Source organism: Cydia splendana, chromosome 13, assembly GCF_910591565.1.
Source record: "Cydia splendana chromosome 13, ilCydSple1.2, whole genome shotgun sequence".
Lineage (NCBI taxonomy): Eukaryota > Metazoa > Arthropoda > Insecta > Lepidoptera > Tortricidae > Cydia > Cydia splendana.
In genome coordinates this window covers 14,808,364-14,830,904 of record NC_085972.1, presented here as the reverse complement: position 1 = coordinate 14,830,904, position 22,541 = coordinate 14,808,364, and the positions used below count along the sequence as shown (strand labels likewise).

The 22,541-nt window shown below is 35.8% G+C and overlaps 1 protein-coding gene across 1 annotated transcript in view; it reads left to right on the top strand.

The window, feature by feature from the left end:
• The first annotated feature begins 5,607 nt into the window (after positions 1-5,607).
• Positions 5,608-22,541, top strand: part of LOC134796209 (beta-3 adrenergic receptor-like) — a 184,710-nt gene continuing 167,776 nt past the window's right edge. Inside the window, exon 1 of the mRNA XM_063768240.1 lies at positions 5,608-5,813. The gene's annotated coding sequence lies outside the window, so the exon portion shown is untranslated. The remainder of the gene's footprint in view (positions 5,814-22,541) is intronic.

Sequence of the window (22,541 nt, the reverse complement as noted above, 5' to 3'; positions counted from 1 at the left end):
GCTTGTACTATGGGTACTAGGCGACGATATACATACTTGTATAGATAAATACATACTTATATACACAGAAAACAACCATGACTCAGGAACAAATATTAGTGTTCATCACACAAATAAATGCCCTTACTGGGATTCGAACCCAGGACCATCGGCTTAGCAGACAGGGTCACTATCCTATGATATGATATACTAGCTGTGCCCGCGGCTCCGCCCGCGTGGAATTCGGTCTGTGTCAGTAAGCGGCTAATTTCTAATCCTAATTTCTCTCCCTCTCCCCTGGAGGCGGAACTTGAAGTAAAGTTGACAGATGGATTGCTAGAGGACTGTAGTCCAGATAAAATATTTTACAATTAGGTACCACTAAATAAAACTACACTCCAAAGTCAATAGTTTTTTCGCCCTTATTCAAATTTTACACGTGACTTAAACGACAGAGTACTAGGTGTATATCGGACGATACAGTACCTAAGCCGTAAAGGGGCCCATTGATTAACAGTCCGCCGGACGGTATCGGCCTGTCAGTTAGAACAAAATTTTGACAGTTCCGAACAACTGACAGGTATACGACTCCTTAAGGTATACGCGCGCGAGCGAAAGCGAAGCGGCCTGCCTGGCTAGACCGCCACTCACCGTGGTCTTCTTCAGACTCCTGAGGAAGACCACGTGCCCCTTGTAACCTCAATGCGTTGCGAGACTTTCGGGAATGATTCGATTTTTTTCGGGAATGCATGGTAATGCGTATAAAATGCGAGTCCCAAATCGTTTGACTCTGCAAACGACCAGTGCCGGATTAAGATATTTTGATGCCCTAAGCATTTCTAGACCATGGTGCCCCCTCTCCCTGGTCATCAAAATCACATTGATTTTTTTTGGTTAATTGAGTGACGTTCATTGCCGCATTACAGCTGAGAATGGAAATTAATCACATCATTTTATCACGACAATTGATCACTGTCACTGCGGCACTCCGCAGCAGTAACGTTGCAACAGAGTATCTAATGCTGCTGCAGTCGCCACCCGAATGTCACCTTAACATATCTTAGAATGTTATTGAAAACGCGATCGAAGCGAGCGCGAACATTTTTCGATATATTATTAATTTATTAAATCAACATAATTATTCAATTATTTTGGTTGATATCCGTGTCTTCTAAACTTAGAGTTAATTTGGCAAAATCTTTCCTCGGTGGCTTATTCATGTCACAACGTATTAAATTCAGCGCCATCTGTTAGTTTACCAGGGTACTCAATAGTGGTAGCACATATTTTAAAAAAGTTTTCCCCTCCTTCCTAAGTAGCGCCATAAGGTTCAGGGGCAAACTTAAGTCAATCGAGTGTTGTGGCTACCCCTCCTTTTAGGGGTTGAAATTTTATAGCCTATAACCTGGCCGGGGATTTTCTCGACAGATTAGTAAAGTTTTCATCAAAATCCGTTCAGCCGTTTTCACGTGATGCGCGTTCAAATAAACAGACAAACAGATGAACAGATAAACAGACAAACAGACAAAAATTCTAAAAACTTTTGAAACGTGTTCTATTATCGATTCTAAGTATCCCCAGCCAACTTTTTTTCAAATATCTTCCATGTACAGACTTTCGACCGTCTTCAGCTTTATTATATGTAGGGTCAGTTGTTCTACATTGAAACAATCGGACACAGTGTAACTTTGCGATATCTCGGAAACTAGGTGTTACCAGCTAGTGCCGTCTGTCAAGCAAGGGCAGGCTCAGGGACCCCCAGCACCTCCCCAAAACACGAGCGCGCCTCGGAGAACGAGCACGCTGCTACGAGCATTATTGTGAATTCGTGCAACAAAAGTAAATTTTTTCATTTAAGTTTCGCAATTTTTTACCAAGATATAGACTCGAGTTTGGCGTTTTTTAAGTTTTTGTTATGTTCTATGTGTATTAAAGTTTATTTGGAGCTAAATATTTTTAAATTTCTTTCACTCTTTGGTGCAGTTTTTATTAATTGATTAAAAAAACACCCCCTAGTCGCACAATGAAACATCTTTATGTAGTATACAATGAAACATGATGTTCACTGAACACCAGTACCAGCACACAATGAAACAAACTCATTATTTTTTTAAATATAATTAAAACCTATGTGCTAAATTTGTGAAACTAAAATACCATGAAAATTGGTAATAATTTGTCTATCATATGACAAAATATAAGATACTTAACTTTAGGAATGGCTGAGATAGGATGGCTTATATGTTGAATGTTTCATTGATGGCAAGGTTAAGGACACATGTCTTACATTGAAACAGTCGTGTATAAACACTATGTTGCAAGAAAGTGTATGAAATCAAGCATGGAGATGCTCAAAACCCTCCCGCGTTTACCTAGTTGGCAATCATGCTCCGTGGACATAAAAGGCGCCTTTTTCGCAGCATGCCGTACCTGCCGACCAGATTTTCGATTCACAATGAAACTCAGGTGTGTGTACAATGAAACAACTCTTTCGCTTTTAGATATTTCAGCAATCTTATAATGATTCCATATGTCGGAAACCTTTTAAATAACTAATTTCAGCCTACCACTATTTTCTCCTTTCCTTTCTCATTAATTGAGTGAAAGCATATATGTATTAATGTCACTTATTTATTACACCGTTTCAATGTTTATTAACGATGTTTCATGGTAGACTATAATTATTACATTTGTTTCACTGTAAAAATCAGAGTGTTTCACTGAAAACATACACAAGTACACAATGAAACAAAACTCATTTTTCAAAAAAAGGTTTATAACACAGGAACTGTTACAGATAAGTAGAAACCAAGAATGCCATATGATAGCCAACGAAATTGTTTATCTTCATACGAAATGTCACACTCATAACTTTAAAAACACCAGAGATAGAAAGGCTTGAACTTTTAGTGTTTCATTGATCAACAAGTTACCCTATAATATAGATGATATGATATATGATATGATATATGATATGATATATGATATGATAGATGATATGATATATGATATGATATATGATATGATATATTAATGATAGCTGGAAGAGATCCCTTACAGGGATAAGTTCGCCTTTGTACCTTTATTTCTGTAAATATTATGTAAACCTGTGTTGTGTACAATGAAGTGATTACTACTACTACTACTACTATAGTACATTTCGATGCTAGTGCGGAAGGTATGTCATTACTTCACGAGTACCGAGATATTTTGCCACGAGCCGCAGGCGAGTGGCAAGACTCGGGACGAGTGAAGAATGACATTTCCGCACGTGTATCGAACGACGTTTTTTAATACAGTTGCGAAAAAATAAGTAAAACATTGTTAATCGTACACTAAACAAAAGTGGTAACAGTGACAGCTCGCTTAGACGTCGTCTTTAAGTATATTATATCTATGGGCGTTTGGCAGCTATTCCGTTCCATTCAGACAACTTATTAAGAACGGAATTTTCAATATTCAATATTAAAAAATAAACGTGTTATAATGATGAAGAGGTAAGTATTAAAATATGAAATATGTATATTTTTCACATTCTTACATTAACAGTAGGTTTTTATGCTGATTACGATGTTTAAAGGAAACGAATATTAACACTCATCAATAAGTAGTCGTGAATTGGAACAAGTATAAATTTAAAAAAATTGGAAAAGTAAAAAGCACTAGTTCGAGATAACCAACTTTCCGCACGCTAAACAGCTACGTAAAGTAGCACTTTTTGAGCAACTGTATTAAAAAATTAGTTTCAGTCAAAAACACAAAACATTAAGCGCCAAAGTGAATAAAAGAGCACGAAGTAAAGTCCGGAGGATACCTAATTGTTATACTTAAACCGTGATTTTAAATTTTATACAAAAGTGGTTGTTCACAATTTCAAGTTTGCATGATATGATCAGTTTTAGAGGTTTTCACGACTGAAAAGCTGAAATGGGTATGTATTTTGTAAAAAATTACATTTGTACTTCATTGCTTACTTTTGTATTAAAGTCTACATAGTTTTAATGGGTTGAGATCCATGAGTATTAACTTATTAAGCAAACTCTTCATAAAGCGTTTTTTGCATGTTCATCTACAAATCAAGTATGCGTTTAAAAAGTGATAATTGTGAAGTGGAACTGCTGATGACGATCACAACGGAACTCCTCAATGGCAAGTATTTTTTCGCGTGAAAATTTGTAAGCAATTTAAAGGTGATGAATTATTTGATGATGACGACAAAATTATCAACATTACAATGTAGCCCTCATTTGGGTAATTGTGATTGTTATGAGGTTGCATTATAGTAATAATAATGTCATTTTAAACTGTTATTTCAATTGAAGTTAGTGTCTTCTGCTGAACGTTGTTTGACTAATGATCCAAGCAAGTTTCCACTTCAGCAGACGATCTTACACGTCCCAAGTTATTAAAACGTGTAAGTTCATGTACATGAGGGTGGAATTGTTATGAACAACATCAAAGAGGGAATCGTAATAGAAAACACTATTTAAATGAGCAAATGTACATGAAGTCACGCAGTTTATTACTGATATTAAAAAGCAATATGTCGCGGAGTCAATATGGAACGTTTTGCGACGCGCCCATCTATCGCTCGTGAACATGAAATGTACACGCACTGTAATTAAAACACATGTATCTTATATATTTGCTGGCTATCAACAGAATGAAATACCTACTATAGCTAATACTTAATACAGTTCATATAATGTCTGCAATGTAATATATAACAATTCTAGCAGTGGCTCTAATTCTCTAAACTGGTGAGCTGTAGACCTCACAGACCCCAAATGCTCCGCCATTTTGTAATAAATATCAAAAATTGAACTAACTACTTGGGCTAGCAATAGGCTACGCTCGTAGCCGATAACGCGAGTTTTCCGTTTTAAAGCGAAAAGCGCCTACGAACAGAACACCCGTCTGTCAGTCAATGTGTTAAATTTTTGAAACTTCTTACACTAAAACGCAGTGATTCTCTTTGATTGGTACTAAAATTAATGAAGTAAATATTTGCACCCATACTGAAGATTATAACGTAATTAAAACACATTGGGATTTATGAAAATTGCTGTTATTTAAGTATCCTTCAAACAAGTACTTACGGTTTACGAAACGATATTAGGTACTAAAGGCCTGTTTCGAACTTTAAGATACCTATGTCAAAAATGTTCAAACAAAAACGTCACTTTTGACACTGACAGATCCAACACATGTCGTACAGATGTAGTGCATAATTATTTTCCATCGTATTTTCACGGAAACGTACGAACGTGTCTTTCTATTTCAGTTAGTCTCGGTACAATAAATACTGAGGTTGACTGAAGTAGCATGACAAATACGAACTTTTCCGAGAAAATACGATGGAAAACAATTAAGCACTACATCTGTAGGTATATTAAGCAATTTTTTGACGTAAGTATGTATCTCAAAGTTTGAATCAGGCCGCGACACTTGTAAAACTTCATTTCACATTTTGTGAAAACTGAAAACAAAGCATGGTCGCGCTTTGTAATAACTTTATTTATTTACGAGTTCACGAGAATCACGTGCGCTAGAACATTAAAATGCCAGTCTACAGGTAAAAACGTTAATTGACAATACTGAAATGTATACCGACGGTGTTCAGGCTCAGTCCAACTCGCGTCGCTTGGCTGGCCGGTCGCCCCGCCCGCCCTACGTTCCAATTCGTATTTAGAATTTATCGCAACCGCGAACATGTGAATCCAAATTGAAAACTTTTAAAAGTAATAAGACTTCTTTTGAGTGACTTTTGGAGGTTTTAGTGCTATTCAAGTGTGTAAAAGCAATTAAGGTCTGACTCGGATTTTCTTCTTAAGGTAAGTAATTTGAATTTCTTGGGTTCGTTAAGCTAAGCGTCTTAAAGTATGCGGTATTTTGCTTAACCTGCCGGGTGTAGATTATTTTTATAATTGGTTTTCTACTTTTCTTATTAAAAATAAGCTGCTTAATAAACTGCTGTTACTTAAGTGCACTTCATAAGGGAAAAAACGGATTTAACTGATATAAAATTATTTAGTTCGCGTTGTTATTTTTTTGTAGCAAATAAAAGAAATTTGTCAATAACAACTTTAGATAAAACACTGATTGTTATTGTTTCATAATTAATATCAATTGTGTACAAAGGAGGTTCCTCAGATGAGACAGTATGTGGACAGAATAACCAAAGGTAATAAAATGCATTACTTAATTCTCTTTGGTATAACTAATTACGAGGTAGTCCAGGGCGGTAGGTAATTATTTATTTATTTAACTATTAAATACCCATTTCTCATACAAACATATACCTACCGACTTATATCGATTCGCCATGTGGTTTAAAGTGAGTAAATAATTTCGTTGCTGGGTCGGATGCTAATTACCCCGTGGGAAAGAGGTAGCCGGTCCGTAGTCGTTGGTTAACGTAGCGTTCGTCGGCTCTCATAATATTGAACTACAGTGGTTGCGATTAACTACCTATCTGAAAAGCTGCTAAAGTTATTACTAATATATTTAAGTGCCCGGGGCGGCATTTCGAAATGTTACATTTAATATTATTTTATTCCATAGGTAATTGATTTAGGTATACCAGAATAAAATCTCTCTCAACCGTTTTTTCATGGAGAATATTTCATTGAAATTCAAAAATCACCCACTAATTTTGGTGTCCCCATGGTGTCCCTAATGTTTTCCACCCTATAATGTTAAGACAATAGTTGATAAATTGATTATGAATAGATGAAGTTGTATTAAAAAATGGCTAGTTTACTTTATTTTCTAGTTGTACAGTAGCCATCAGATATATCGGAGCGCCCAAGGTCTTCAAAATATGTGAGCATGCACTTTGAGGTCTTGATAATAGAGCCTTTGTTCAGATCTGAACACCTTGGCCGTTCCAATATATATGATGGATGGAGACTGTAGCTATATCAAATTTTATATTAAAGGAATAAATTGAAAAAATTACGCTTCAGCTTTATTTATTTACGGATTGCGGAGGTTGCGGGTTCAAGTCCTGCCACGCGGAAGCGTACATTTTTAATTTTTTGCCTTTAATATAAAATTTGGAATATCGGTCGCAGACGTATTTGCTTGTTCAATAATTAGTGTAGCTATATCACAAATTCAAACTATTATCACTAGAAGAATTTATAACGTATATCCCGTAGGTATCTATTTTAATTTTTCGAAAACACGAAGTGAATTTAGGAGAGGACGAGGTTCCGTCATCAAGGCTATAAATAAAAATCGACTTTTCACTTACCTTTCAGATACAAATTTAATATTATGCGCCTGAAAAGCGAGGTCTAAATGTACTCGCATTGATGAAATCGCAAAGGGATCCCTTTTATAATACATCAAAGGTTCTAAAATTCATAATCGTTCACTTCTGATAGAACAGGGCCAGAGAAACGTTTTGCTTCGATGTTCATACGTCTCTCACAGTTGGATAGGTCACGTTTTACGTTTACGTGGGATTCTGAATAAAGTATGACGTTACAATCTTACAAGTGCCGCAAATGAATCCATGCTAGTCATGTTAATTTGGTATGTACTACGACGAATAAGTACCGTAAACTCAGGTAACTTTAGTCCACAACTTACAACTAAGGTCCAAATTCAAAATCCAGTAAAATATGTATAAGTATTTTTCAGTATCTAATATCTTGAGTACTTAATATAGAACTAGCATTTATATACTAATGCTCCAAAATAAATGTAACGAGTACCTACCTACATATCAAAACAGCTCGTTAATAATCAACGTTAAAGACTGGTCCATAGTTGTTTTATAGCTATAGGACATACGGCTCGATTCGGAAAATGAATTAGATTCCTACTAGACTTCAACAAGTTACGATACGGATAATTTAAAGATATTTTGTAAGATAGAAATGTCAAATTTGACGTTTCCGCGATTCTGGAGGTCCTCTTGAACGATTTCGACAAGTTACGACTTAGATATCCAAGTCACATCTAGTCGATATCTAATGTTGATCTAGTTGATCTCTAAATCGTCTCAAGATCTTGTGATTATCTCGAAATCCGAATAGACCTGTTACTATAGTTATCTAAGTTTACGGTATTTTAAACGGTGCCATTAAGAGCCAACAGGAGTGGTAATTTCTCCATACAAACGTACTCCTCGTTTTCCTCCGTGGGTTTTGAAGCTAGAGCTATGTTTTTTTCAACACAGATTAATATTGTCAATATCTGTGTCGGACCGTTTTACTTTTTTTGATATTTTTGTTTTTTAAGGCGCTAGAGCCCTTCAAAAATGGCCAAAATGGCCTAATTAACTATGCCGCAAAATGAGAGGCGTGGCATTCAAAACTGATATCAATTAGCCAAAAAAGCAAAACGGTCCGACACAGATAATTTCATAATCATTTAGATTTCCAAATTTGGTTACGATTGGTTAAGTTTTGGAGGAGGAAACAGAGGAGTACGAAACCTCGATTTTTGAGATTTTTTCGCAGGATTTTTCGCCTTGTCCTTGTCGCACTACTTTTAGGTGCCGCTTCCGTTAGCGAGACGGGTATATTTACCTAAAATATTTAAAACTCAGCTCCTGTTTCGTCTTATATTTTTTTATATACCTACAACAACCCATTTAGGGTTCCGTACCCGAAGGGTAAAAACGGGACCCTATTACTAAGACTCCGCTGTCCGATGTCCGTCTGTCTGTCACCTGGCTGTAACTCATGAACCGTGATAGCTATACAGTTGAAATTTTCACAGATGATGTATTTCTGTTGCCGCTATAACAACAAATACTAAAAACAAAATAAAATAAATATTTAAGTGGGGCTCCCATACAACAAACCTGATTTTTTTGCCGTTTTTCGCACTTGGCCGGGTTTTTTTTACTTGTTACTTACTGTATGTTTTTTGCGACAGTAAATGACTTTTTTTTCATGAATGTACCGGCATCGGCAGCGTGAAAATTATTATGAGAACATGATTTTAAAATACTCGTACTTGTACAAACTAGTATAATATTTTAAGATTATGAACGCGCCCCCATAATAATTGAACAGACGTCCCGGTTCACTGGAAATCTCATAACAACTGTCGTCAACATATCAAGGCCGGGGATTGTTATGATAAACAGGTAGCTGTACAAAAACACGGCTTACTGTTATGATAATATGTCAAAGGTACAACCTACAATAATATCTTATACAACGGAGCGAGCAAAAACATATAATGGGCCTATTTATACTTTCTTTCCCAATTTTTAATTCCTCCGATTTCGTTAAAATTTGATTGACAGATAGAGTTCCGTACTCCATACAAAATAAGTACAATTACAGCCTATGTCAAAAAAAGACTTCGCCTCACTTACGAAAACGTATGGTATTTTCGTAAGTCCGTATTTATTGCCACTCAGAATGAAAATAAGCCCTGATAGGTAGTCTTATGGCTCGTCCTAAAATCGTGTTAGATATTTTTTTATGCTTCGCTGTGCAAGATATTATTGCAGGTGAGTGATTCGGAATTCAACTTGTATAGAAAATTGTGCGGTTGTCCGATTCAATGGATTTTCTATACAATTTGGATTCAGATTACATAGCCTTTTTTACCTAAGTTTATATATACTAGACTATAGTTTATGTATTACGTTAATATTTTACGTAAGTAAATGTTAATAAAATAAGAAAGTAAAAACTCCGTAGTGTTCCATTTCAAATGCGGGATTCCTATTTTTTTCTGTCAATCAAAATGATATTTTGCATGTCTTATACAAAGTCAGTACTTTTTCCCAATATTTTAAAACTATGACATATAAATATGTTTTCACAGACTTTTTTTTCGAATTCTATTACCGTAAAATGGGGTGAGTAGGGTTCGCGGGGAGAGTTGGGTTATGAATAGGGACAGAAGGGATGAAAGGGGGGTGAGATGGGATTTTAAGGCTACTGCTACAAAAATAATGTATTCCAATTTAAAATGGAGGTATAGTAATTAATACTCATAATAAAAAAAAATCGATCCAACAATCTTCCAAAATCACCTTTGTATGAAAACCCAACTCACCCCAAATACGAGGGACTAAGGGGTGAGGTGGGATTTCCTGTTTATCGTCAAAGTTATGAAATGGAACTACCCAAAATAAAATAAAAACTAAAATACAAACGTCCGGAACACTTATTATATACACCATTCAGTTGGCATATTTAAAAATAAAATGTTATTGAGGTTTGAATGTCAGTTTTGCACCTACTCACCCCATTTTACCCAACATTTGTGCAAGCTAGTAAATTGTCGATAATTGAAAAATAAAGCTTTTGTACACAAAATTAATTGGAAGCAGTGATTGAAACGAATCGCATAGAAATAATATTGGTTTTTGTGGATGTTAGCAATATTGCCAATTTAACACAATGCATCCCAATCAAAATTCGTTAGAAGCGTATAAATTGATGTCGAAACGGTTCACAAACCACCACACACTATGATTTCGTAACGGATAAGATAAAATTAGGTGTCCCATTTGTTATCTTTAGAATCTATTAATAATAAATACAATAAAAGATATAAACTAGCGATATTTGCAAAAATCACAGATACGATTGATGATATTGGAATGACGCATTTTTAGGGTTCTGTAGACTAAATGGCAAAAACAAAACCCTTATAAACTACAATAAGTCATGTACGTTTTTCCGTCCGTATGTCACAGCCATTTAACTCTGAAACTATAAGGTCCTACTTATAAAATGTACAGTGTGGAAATAGTTATTTGTGTTACAAGGGGGCAAAGGTTGTTGTTTAACCGCTCGTGCTAATATTGATACCCGAGCAAGCCAAAGATTTCAAAATTGAACCACGAGCGTAGCGAGTGGCTCGAACAATGGAATCATGAGCGTTGCGGGGGTTAAACAAAATTTGCCCCCGAGTGAAACAAAATTTTTCACCACACCAACCCGAAGCAAATATTAAATGTAAAATATTAAACAAAATCAAACCAAATCAAATCCAAATGAATGTTATTAAATATTTATCATCCAAAATCATCATTTAAAAGTAAATTCTACCAGCAAACATAAGAAAACAACTCAAAATTAGCATTTGATTTCTTTGCCTCACATGTGAATAAAATGCAACTTTGCTATCAGTTTTTGAAGTGCAAAGTAAGTCTTTCCGAGCTGGTGTGGTGAAAAAATTATATCAACTTTTATATACTGAATTTTACAGAAGTGAATTGGTTTATTAGAAAACACAATCCCCCTAATGAGGGCGCTCTTAAGACTGCATCCTCCTGCGTCCAGTGGTCCAATCAGTAGGTATATTACTTTATTGTTGTCCTACTGATTCCCCAACTTTTGATCTTTGTCACATAGTCTATATATTTTGCTATATCCCTTAAACGGAATAATGTGGCCACCATTTGCAAGTTTTCATTTTTGAATGGACCTCCTGTTATTTTAACAATACATGTTTCTCGAGAAAACTTTGTGAATGTTACTTGCAGGGTAACATGTATACTTTGTTATTATTTCCAAGTTTACACAAAGGCTAGTTTTATGTAACCAAGAATCTATTGTGTACTTTAAGCTGAAGTAGTAGAATAAACATTGTTCTATTCACGAAGTTTACCTGCGAAGGTGAGCTGAACAGGTAAGGTTCTTGGTATAGTTTGCTCAAGGTAGTTTCATGAAATTTAACAAAAATATGTATCTAATTAATACCTTTAAACGAGCAATTCTTGTATATTTATTTATACATAATATATATAATTCGGGGGTCTCGGGAACGGCTCATGGATTTCGATGAAATTTGGTATATGGGGGTTTTTGGGGCCGAAAAATCGATCTATCTAGGTCTTATCTCTGGGAAAACGCGCATTTGTGAGTTTTTATATGTTTTCTAGCAAAGCTCGGTATCACAGATATTGTAAGTTGTATACATTTGTTGATAATAACTAAGTTACTTACAGTAGCAAGATACACAAATGGTGTCCGGTGAGCCCCAAACTAGACTTGAGTCTGTATCTTGGAACTTATGTAAATGAGAAAATTGACTGAGCCAAGTGTGAATTAGATTCAACTACGGTGGAGACAAATAAACAAGTAATTATAACTATTAAGAACATGTTGTTTATGTACGGTGATCATTTTTATTCTACTTGCATAAAGAAGAACAAAAATTCTCCCTTATTCATAAAACTTTACGGGCCTGATTTAGTTAAATTATGTTTTATCCCTTTCTTACAAATACATAAGTCAAAATGACAGATAAAGACAAGCGATTATTAGCTAATTGAGTTTTGTAGCGTTTATGAATAAGGGGGTTATTCTTTATTGTGCACCATAACTATAACATAAGCATTTTATCTTCCTACCCAGAGGGGAAACTGGGCCTTATTGAGATTAGTCCGGTTTCCTCACGATGTTTTCCTTCACCGAAAAGTGACTGGTAAATATCAAACGATATATTGTATATACAATATATGTTTCGAAAAACTCATTGGTTCGAGCCGGTATTTGAACCCGCGACCTCCGGATTGAAAGACGCACGCTCTTACCGCTACGCTACTGGCACTTACTAAGCAAGAGTTAGGAGTATGAGCATAAATAAATCCACTTACTAGGGTGCAAAACAAACCCAGACAGGTAGACGCTACACGTACATTTGTATTCATTTGTATGAATAAACCATGTAAACTCTGTAAAATATGAGTCTCACACCTACGATGGCGCTACAAGACTGTTAAATAAATAAATTACAATTTCTAAACTTGTTTCTTATTTTTCTACACTTGGTAACTTAGTAAACAATATTTTCAAATCAAAGTACGAAATGTGTATCATTTCTTTGAGTATTATATATATTAACAAGGTCTTTAGGTAAAGGCACACACGTTAGGCAACACCGGCTTTTAAATCGACACGAGTTGCGAATTACCTATTCACATGTGTATCGTACAACGATTTACAGTACATATGGCCCTTTCAACTTTTGACATACACACGAAAAGTGCTATTTTACGCACTAGTGCGGGAAAATAGGGCCATTACCTCTACCATCAGTTGGCAGAGTATTTCTCACTTACTTTCAGTGAATAAACGTGCCGTATGTCACGTTTTACGTTTCTTTACGGTCTAATGTGCCTTACTTCACTCCACTCCAAACGATACTGTCCCTTTCTAAGTATACTAAAAGAAAGAGCAAGAATTATATCGGAGGATTGTAAAGCGCCTCTGGGAGTCACCTAAAGCATTAATATCAAAAGTACGAGTAAACGGTAAACGGCGCAAACGGTTAGGCAAAGGCATTCATAATTCATAAGTCATAAATACTTAGAAATATTTAAGTACAGATCAAATATTTAATAAAAGCTTACTTTGACCTTATGAAATATAAGTCTTCAACTATAAAACGGTTAATTTATTTGGCATTTCCAATCTAAAAATTGTAAACCAATAATTTCACTTTTTCATTCGAAGCAGAAGCCCTAGATTCCTAACTGATAACCTGATGTCATCGATAGGTACAGTTTATTTTGGTATAGTTCAAACTTAGACTATATATTGTAGACTACGCATCGTCTATGTAGAATATACAAAGACTCTTTTTTATCAAACAAATGCGCTCATAAAAAGTAAAGTATGTAGTACGGTCCGAGCTGCGAAGCACAGTTGCATGCCGTGTAACACTGCTACAGCCCAACCTCTAGAGTCATCTTTTAATGATGTTTGTAATTTACATGAGTAAATAAGAGCCAAATTTGACTCGATAACATGACAGTAGTCGGATGACTAACATAACATCATAGATATGACGTTGACCATGCATTAAATTCAATAAATCCCTCGAATCAAGGCGATAAATAAGACTAAACTGCTTGGTGGCATTAAAAATATCTACAAAAAGGTTTTTCAGGCAATGTATTTCCTAGTCTCATTGAAATTAGCTCGTGTTTACGGTACATCTATGTAGTGGATATTAGGTAAGTGATCTGTGATCGACCTTCAGCCGAGTATAATGAGGGAAATGTATTGATTGATTTATTATTTCCTGCCGTACTTTATAGGTGCGTCTTTCATAAATTTAAAGGTAAGCTTTGTCGATAAAACTCGCACGTGTTTTTATCTTTACTTATACTGTGTTTACAGCTTATGACTTACAACATATATATTTTGGAGGCTACTGTGTGTGTGTACTAAATTCAGGTAATAAACCTTCGAGCTTCGTAATAAAGTTATAATTATGTAGCTGTTGGTACTCGGAAAACCTTCAAAGATGTATGATATTTGCACTGGCTGTATTTCGTAAATAGTTTTAGTTGGTTTAGGTAAATATATTATGGTGACTCCTAAGACGTATTCACTTTCAAGATACTGATTTTGGAGTAGTTAATAACGTGAGTAGGTTGCCTAATTAATATTGGATGAGTTTTACGAGTAAGTAATAGCAAGTGTAGATATGTTTAATTTATGGAGAACTAATTTTCATTAAGAAGCACTGGCAGCCGCGAGCTAAGGTTTGTATTTAGGAATGAGATTTTCCGAGCGTATGCTGTAAATGTCGTGCCATGGACACTATCAGTTGCTTTTCTGTGCTTTGGCTTAAAGTGGGGGACTGTAAAGGGGCCCAGTGATTAACAGTCCGCCGGACGGTATCGGCCTGTCAGTTAGAACAAAATATTGACAGTTCCTAACAACTGACAGGCCGATACCGTCCGGCGGACTGTTAATCAGTGGGCCCCTTTACCCAAAATCCTTTAGAGCAGACCGGTGCCTAGCTGTGGGACGTATTTATATAAGTAGGCTGATGGCGATGAGAAACTTACCTTAAAATACGCGGTTACTTTTTTACCTACGAGAAGTTAATTAATATGGTTTAGAGCTTTGTTGCGTCGTTTATTCTCAAATAGATCGATATGCGATCTGTTTATACATTAGTAAAGACAACCCCTCACATCTGTTATCATTTGAGTTAAGAGAACGAAGCAATGCAGAATTCTATCTCGATACTTAGGGCCACTTGCACTATTCGGTAACCCGGGGTTAATCAGTTATATCTGGAGTTACTATGGTTACCAGTACAATTTGATACTGGGTTAACGGTTTAACCGTTTAGCCCCGGGCTATAGGGATGGCGCAAGTGGGCCTTACTCGTTTTTGAGGGACCTTTACAGCTTAACCCACAATTCTACCTTATTACGATCTTAGCCCTGTAAAAGATTTCCGACACAAAGTGGAAAACTGCTACATATGTAGATTTACCTCGAGGAGTTTAAAGAAAATTTCAAGTTATGTTATGCCGGAACGTGATATTTGAAGTAGGTATTGAGATTAGATTTGAATTGTATTTATTATAAAGTAGTGCTCATACTCACCTATAATAGGTATATCAAGTAATAAATGTATTGGAAGATTTACTCGTAGATTCAACGATAAACACAAAATAGTAGGAAATCCCAGCTCACCCCGTAGTCAGGGTTAGGGGCTATAGGAATTCAGTGAGATGGGACAATTGCTAGAATTGACACAATATTACAATAGCTTGACTTCTCAAGAGAATAAAGTATTTACATAACAATGTGATAACTCTGGTCTAAAAATACCATATCACCCCCCTACCATCCCTCCTCATCAACCAGAACCAAATGCCCTCGTAATCCCTACTCACCCCATTTTACGGTAGGTAATTTACTAGGCAATATAAGTAAAACAATCCATACGAATCCATATTACAGTAAGCAACATCCATAACAACTTTACTACCCATCGGAGTCTACTCGTACATTGCCTAGTCGAAATTCTGCATGATATATTTTCTATATCACCCACGATTGGTATTCATTACCTATACATCAGCCTACATGTCAACCTGCCAACTTGAACTGATTTAATAATTCAGACTTTATTTCCAGCGTTCAATGTCATGGCTTTTATTAGAAAAAAGGTATCCAATCTACGAATCCATTAGGTACTCGAACGGGTAACGCGGTATTACCAAAATTGAAATCACCTTTTTGAAGCACATAGAAGACCGCCAACAAGGCAGGTAATACTAATGATTTAGTCTAAAACGAGGCAACCCCTATTTAACAGGATCTAATATAATATGTACCTATAATATATTTAGATAAGCCTCATAAATTCAGTGATCGGACAAATCATTGCAAAACCATCAAAAATCATTTATATCTCAAAACAGGACAAGATTTATTAAACTATGATTAAACTCATATTATGTACACAGTAGGTATCTTTATACAATTTCCAGATTATACTCAAAAACTGCAGTTCAAAATTGTTAAAAAAATTGTATCATGTTTGGTATGGAACATGATAAGTACAATTTTTTTGACAATTTTGAACTGCATATTTAATTGAATGTAATATTTAACTAATTTTGCGATAAATTATCCGATCTCTCCTCATAATCCCAATCTTTAATTAATAATTATTTAAAAGAAAAACAAATAATATTTGTCATTAAAGTTGATGTAAAGTTAATGTGGCTAAATCCGTCATAGGGACTATTCCGTATATTTCTTTGATTTTTTCCGTAGGAAAAAAACATTAGCTTTTGATTGCTGAAACTAAAAGCAATCGCTGCTTTGTCGACGAAATTATTAATATTGTTCGAGAAAAACGCTAGTGGACGGAATAGCCCGTATGACGGAATTAGCCACATTGACCTTAGTAGTAGCAGGTAGTAGTAATGCAACACATACTCGGCAGGACAGTTAAAGTAAGGGACTAATCTACACTTTGGTTAGTGTTTAATACGACTTCATACATTTTGCTACTTGCATTTAGTAGCTCGGCTAGCTAACCTTGGTCAGGCGTGGCTCACTCCGCGATTTCGTCGCTTTGCTACAGGTACATCCGTTCCAGACCAATTTTGGTGGCTAGCCATAAGCCGCGCGTGGCGCTGTCGCCACCTAGCGGCCATATCTGTCCTGATCGTAACAGACGCGTTTTGTTAGAGAGTGAGTCTTCTGTACCTAGTGCTATTATTTATTCTGTGCCTTGGTGCGTTGACATCGATTGCCTGCCCCAAGAGGGTGTACTTCGAAAACCCCATAATAACTCGTATTGCTCGGTTTTTCCGCTCATGCCCATTAGACGTGCGCGCCGGTAGAAAAAAATCGGGCGGCGGCGCGCCACGAAAAAATCCATGGCGGCGGCGTAACGCCGGCGGCGTGGGATTTTCAACTTTTCAATATACGTATAATGAAAAACCAAGATTAACTCTAAATCAACAAGGGAAAAAATCTCAAAAAAAACTGTGTTACATCGTTTTTTTGGTATATAAAAAATATCTAATTATAATGTTGAAAAAAACATATGTCAAGTATGTTGGACGTTGCTATGATCGGTGTAAATAAAAAGATACGCCGCGTAATGAAAAGACGTCCAGTATTTTGGACACGCCGAGTATAGAGTACCTACTGTATGTGCATAAGGGTGTTTTAGTCCTATTCATGTTTTTTTAAATAAATTTTAATTTTTAATTAGAAATACACTTACTGATGTCAACTTATGTAATGAATTTAAGTAAGTAAAACCTATTATTTATATATTTTTGCAATAACTTTATAGCTCGTAAAATTGTGTAAAAAGGTGGTAAAATTTTACTAGTCATTGACGTCATTTATTTCACATTAAATCTAACTTAGCGGGGTATCCTAGGAAGCAGTAACATATGAGCAATGGTTTTTACAATAATGCATGCACTTTTATCAAAATTTTCGTAATAAATTTCTCAAATGAAATCGGGTCTGTCTCTTTGTGACTGGCCATATGCCTATTACGTAATATTAAGCTCATTTATCAATAAAAACTTACATTTTAGCGGTGAAGGAAAGCTTCCGGGAGCTTCCTTGCCGGTCGTGGGTTTACGTTCTTGATTTTCATTGAAAGATCTAAACGATGGTAACTCGATGCACTTGATTTCATAGTCTAGTCTTTATCATATGTATCCACGATTAAATTAATTGCTAATTAACTTAGTAAAAACAAAATAATAACAAGAATTTGCTTAGGAAAACAAATATTGTAAGGTTGTTTACATTGACTTTGACAGGTATAGGCGCGGTGACGTTCTGATATCGTTTTAAACCGCAAAATTCAAAAAGCGTGAGGTAGATAAAAGGTTACAATGATTAAATAATTAACTTCTATTATATGTTTAATACATTATTATAAAAATAAACATGAAATACCTCAGTACGGACGCAATATTTGGAATCATAAAGGGAAAGATGTTAACTCAAACATACTTTTGGTTGCTTTAGTGTGCGTAGGTATCGTTGAAAAATAGCTTCATCAGCATTAATAGATTATGAACGTTAAAGTGTAGGACATAAGGCTTATGTAAACAAAATAGGATTTAAATATTTGAATTTCGAATACTGTCGCCAGTTTTATGATCGTATTGTTCGGGTATGGTTCCGCTGGGTTCGGCAGATTATGAGCCTTAATGAGTGGGACATATGACTTAGTAAACAAACAAGGATTTAAGATCTTTACTTCTAAGAGGATCATGTCGCTATTTTTATGACTGCATTGATAGCCTCCACCTTGCTAACATTAAACGATTATGAGTATTAATATGCAGGGAATAAGCACTTTCGAATAGTAAACAAACGGGGATATATGACTCTTCTTCTTGAAGCGTTGAAACGTTTGTCGCCATTTGGATATTATATAAGGCTGAGCGGGCCTTGCTTACGGACTTATTCATTCTCTAATCTTTGGCTAGCAATGTCCCTGGCTTTGGGCGTACATAACGCTGGTGGGTGAAGTTTCTCTGCTACTTTTTCTGTGTTTGGGTTTACCTGGAATTATCCTAGTAAATTTAAGCTTGGAGATTGTGCGTCTGAGCTTAATTGTTCGAAGATAATAGCTATCTTTGTGGAATTAAGTTAGGACTTTGGCGGAGTTTCTTTGCTTTCTTTGTGTGTGGGTTTTATCATGAAGTTTTCTATACTGTGGTTCTGGATTCAGCTTTGGGGGTACAACACCGTTACAAAGCATGGATTCGGAATGGCAGTGTTTGAGGGAATTTCATGGTTTTGTTTTATTTTGTGTGGGGTTCTTTTGTAAAAGTAAACTTAGATATTCTCATACCTTTCTAAAGAGACTTTTTGCTATTTTTAAAGCCAGATCATTGTTTGGACTGACAGTTTGTCCAGCTAAGCATTCACTCCGCCTAACGGTGTCAAAGGATTGAATGGTTAGGGGTCTTTGTTCCAAGTGTGAGAGAGCTTGGCATTCCCTTTTATATTTGCACAAGGGATGAGCATCTCACTGGTCTCAAAGTCCAGCTGTTTAGATGGATGTGGGGGCGTCACGTGTGCGCCATCCGGAGTAATCTGGGCCCACTGAAGTCGACAGTAATTGAGACTAGGTCTCCTATGAAATACATTTATCTATTTCGGTGCTCTGGTGCGTGCTTGTGCTGGTTGCAGGATGGGATTCTGTCATGATTGATATCATTTACTCATGGTTTAGGACATGGCAGAGTTTCTCTTGTGATTGGTATATGTGTGTGCTAGGGTACTGATCCTATTATATACATGGAATAGGGCCGGCTTACTTTCTGTATCCTAGCTTGCGAGCACAGAAGGGGGAGCTACACACTACACTGGCCTGTAGGTTGCCTTCTCGGTTTCGCCTGCCGAACTTGACAGCTTCTCGTAGGGACCACACTTGCGTATATTACAAAGCATTAGGTCGATGGTAAGAACGAACTATGCTTTGAATGTACTAGATTAGGGACAACGGGTAGGGATAGGGTAGAAGCACACACTCAATTTGTTATCTACTAGGGTTCCTTTTAGTTCTGGTCTATAAAATTTATATGGTTGATATATATTTCACAGTACGGGCTTCAAATATGGTATCATTACTTTAGAAGTCGTGCGGTAAGGTGATTAATTGTCTTAATTTCTTAGTGTTCTAATTTATCTGGGTAAAAAGATATTATATTAATTTTATCTATCACAATTCTGGTCTTCTGGAGTAGAAACGAAGTACTGGGTATTGTAATCAGGTTTCCAAGGTATTTACAAAACAAATTCTTTAATATCAAGCTGGGTTTAGGAACACAGACCTTTCTGAGATAGAAAATCGAAGAATGGTTTGTTTTAGGGACCCTTTGGCAGGCAGAAGTAATCCAGAGGATGTTTCGAGCTAAATATATCTACTCGTCTTGATATTCTTAGTCTTATAAAGTTTAATTTTTAACAAATAAACTTAGTACTTCGTTTATACCTCTAAAAATCAGATTTACTGTTTATACTCTTAGCTCTGGGAAATGGGATTAAAGGATTCGTATCCTTAGCTTTTGAATGTAAAAAAGATTAGTAATTTTGATGACTGATGGATACTTTGACACTTCTTTTCATCATCATCTAGGTGCGCTTATCTTACGAAGTGTTGGTCATAGCCCTTCCGGCTAAAATGGTAGGCTAGGTGTTTCGATTGATTTTGTAATCGGACTAAGAGTTCCCTGACTTGCATCGGGCATACGGAGTAGCACGTGTGAATAAGTCCACACATCGCTTAGAAGTTGATAGTTAACTGTAATTATCCTTAAAATCCTAGGGAGTAAATGAGCTTACCTCAGGAGTGCTACTTCTATGTTATCCCGGGGACTTAATAGGCGTAGCAGGATTTTATCAACAAATATTTTTATATTTATATTATCAATTATCGTATATGCTGCATATATCTTCAATATCATTCTTGTTTTGGTTCTTTTGATGACACTTACATTACGCCATAAAACTAGTAGTATTTTCTATTCTTATAATTAAATAAAAAGGTTTCATTCTATTTCTTAGCTACGTCATAAATTATTTTAGTAAGTATATTAAATATTCTTTAATTAAAATCTAGGTAGGTAATAATATCTAAAAACAGAGTCCAAAATTTAGCTTTACTCATTAAAGAATCTAGGTTTCCGCGGTTCACTTCGATGGGGTCCTAACTGCTAGCTAGAAGATCACGACAAGGCCAAATTATAGGGGTAATTATTAAGGGGGGGTTTATTATATGTATTTATAAGGGGGTATTTATATATATATATTTGGGGAGGGTACATTTTGGTTCCGTGACCAAGGGATCTAAAATGTTCCTTTTAGGTTCATTTTGGATACCGAGGTTTCTAAAAATAAATAATAGAAAGTAGCCCAATGGGTTACATCTTGATGAAAACAAATCCACACACACACACACAGGACAAAAAAATCCATAAAAACATCTACAGGAATAAAAATCCATAATTTTTTTTTTTATCTATTTGGTTCATTACGTTGTATTACCGCAAGTAATGACTTTTTAGAACGTTTTGAAACACCTAACATCCCTCTATTTAATTTATTTACCACAAAAACTACCAGAAAATTTAATAATTTTACTCTTCGCATACTTGGCAACGTCCAACATATTGGACTTAGCAAAAGTGCCGTGTAATCGACAACGGGCAAAATACTGGACATTACACTTTTTACACTTGTTTTTACCCATAAACACGAAACATTTTTATGTAAATCATATCGCCACGTAAAAAACAGACCAGTTAGTAACCTATTACACGTTTTAACGCTGCTTAATACTGTCATATAAAAAAAATTAAAAAAGGGAAAAATGTCAGTCTGTCGGATGCTTCCTTGCAAGTTCTGCGTTCTGTAGGACTTTGACAAAAAAATTAGGTTCACACTGGTTCCCAATATTTTCTTACTTACTTAAAAATATCATATCATTCAAGTAGTAGTAGTAGTAGTCGTAGTTTCCTGGTAGTGTAAGTACGCTACCAGGGGAAAGTAACGCTATGCTTTAATATTTGGTGCAGAATTTTTTTCTTGGGATGTCCAGTATAGTGGACGTTATCGATTTAAGGGTTAAAATAAATCAAGCATTGAATTAAAAAAAAACGGAACAGTCGGAACGCTAAAGCTAGGCACGTTGCACGCGCTTTATATCCATTGATTTTAAATTTGTACCCTCTTGCGGGTTTTGTTTCGGCGCGAATTTTAAACTACCGGCGGCGGCGGCGGCGCGCTGACTCCTTATGGCGGCGGCGCGCCGCGGCGGCGCGCACGTCTAATGCCCATACAAACTTTGTAGGGCTTGAAATAGCCAAGTTATCGACTGACATGAAACCTTATGACGTGATGTTTTGTTGTTTATTTCTAAAGTGTTTTTTGAGTGAGCTTGTTTTTAGGTAACCTAATTTAATGTTGACGATAATTCAGAAGCACTGACACCCTCGTCTTTGTTATTAAGTTGTAAGTGCTACTTAGTGTCATATTGCTAGGAATACTTTATTTCTCACGAATGTTTCGGCTTTTTATTTTTGTAATGGAGCTTACTTTATTTATTTCGTGCACAATAATAAAATTTCAATTCGCAATCGTCACAATTACCATATTATTTATTTGCAAGTCTTTCTAACAATAAACAAGTTGAAGAAAAACCGGCCAAAAGCACTTTTATCCAGTAACTTTGTCGAATTTTGTAAGCTGGCTCTTTTGCGTCAAATCCGGTAGTTCTGATTTTTTGCAGACTTGTTAATGATGTTGGCCCAATGAATAA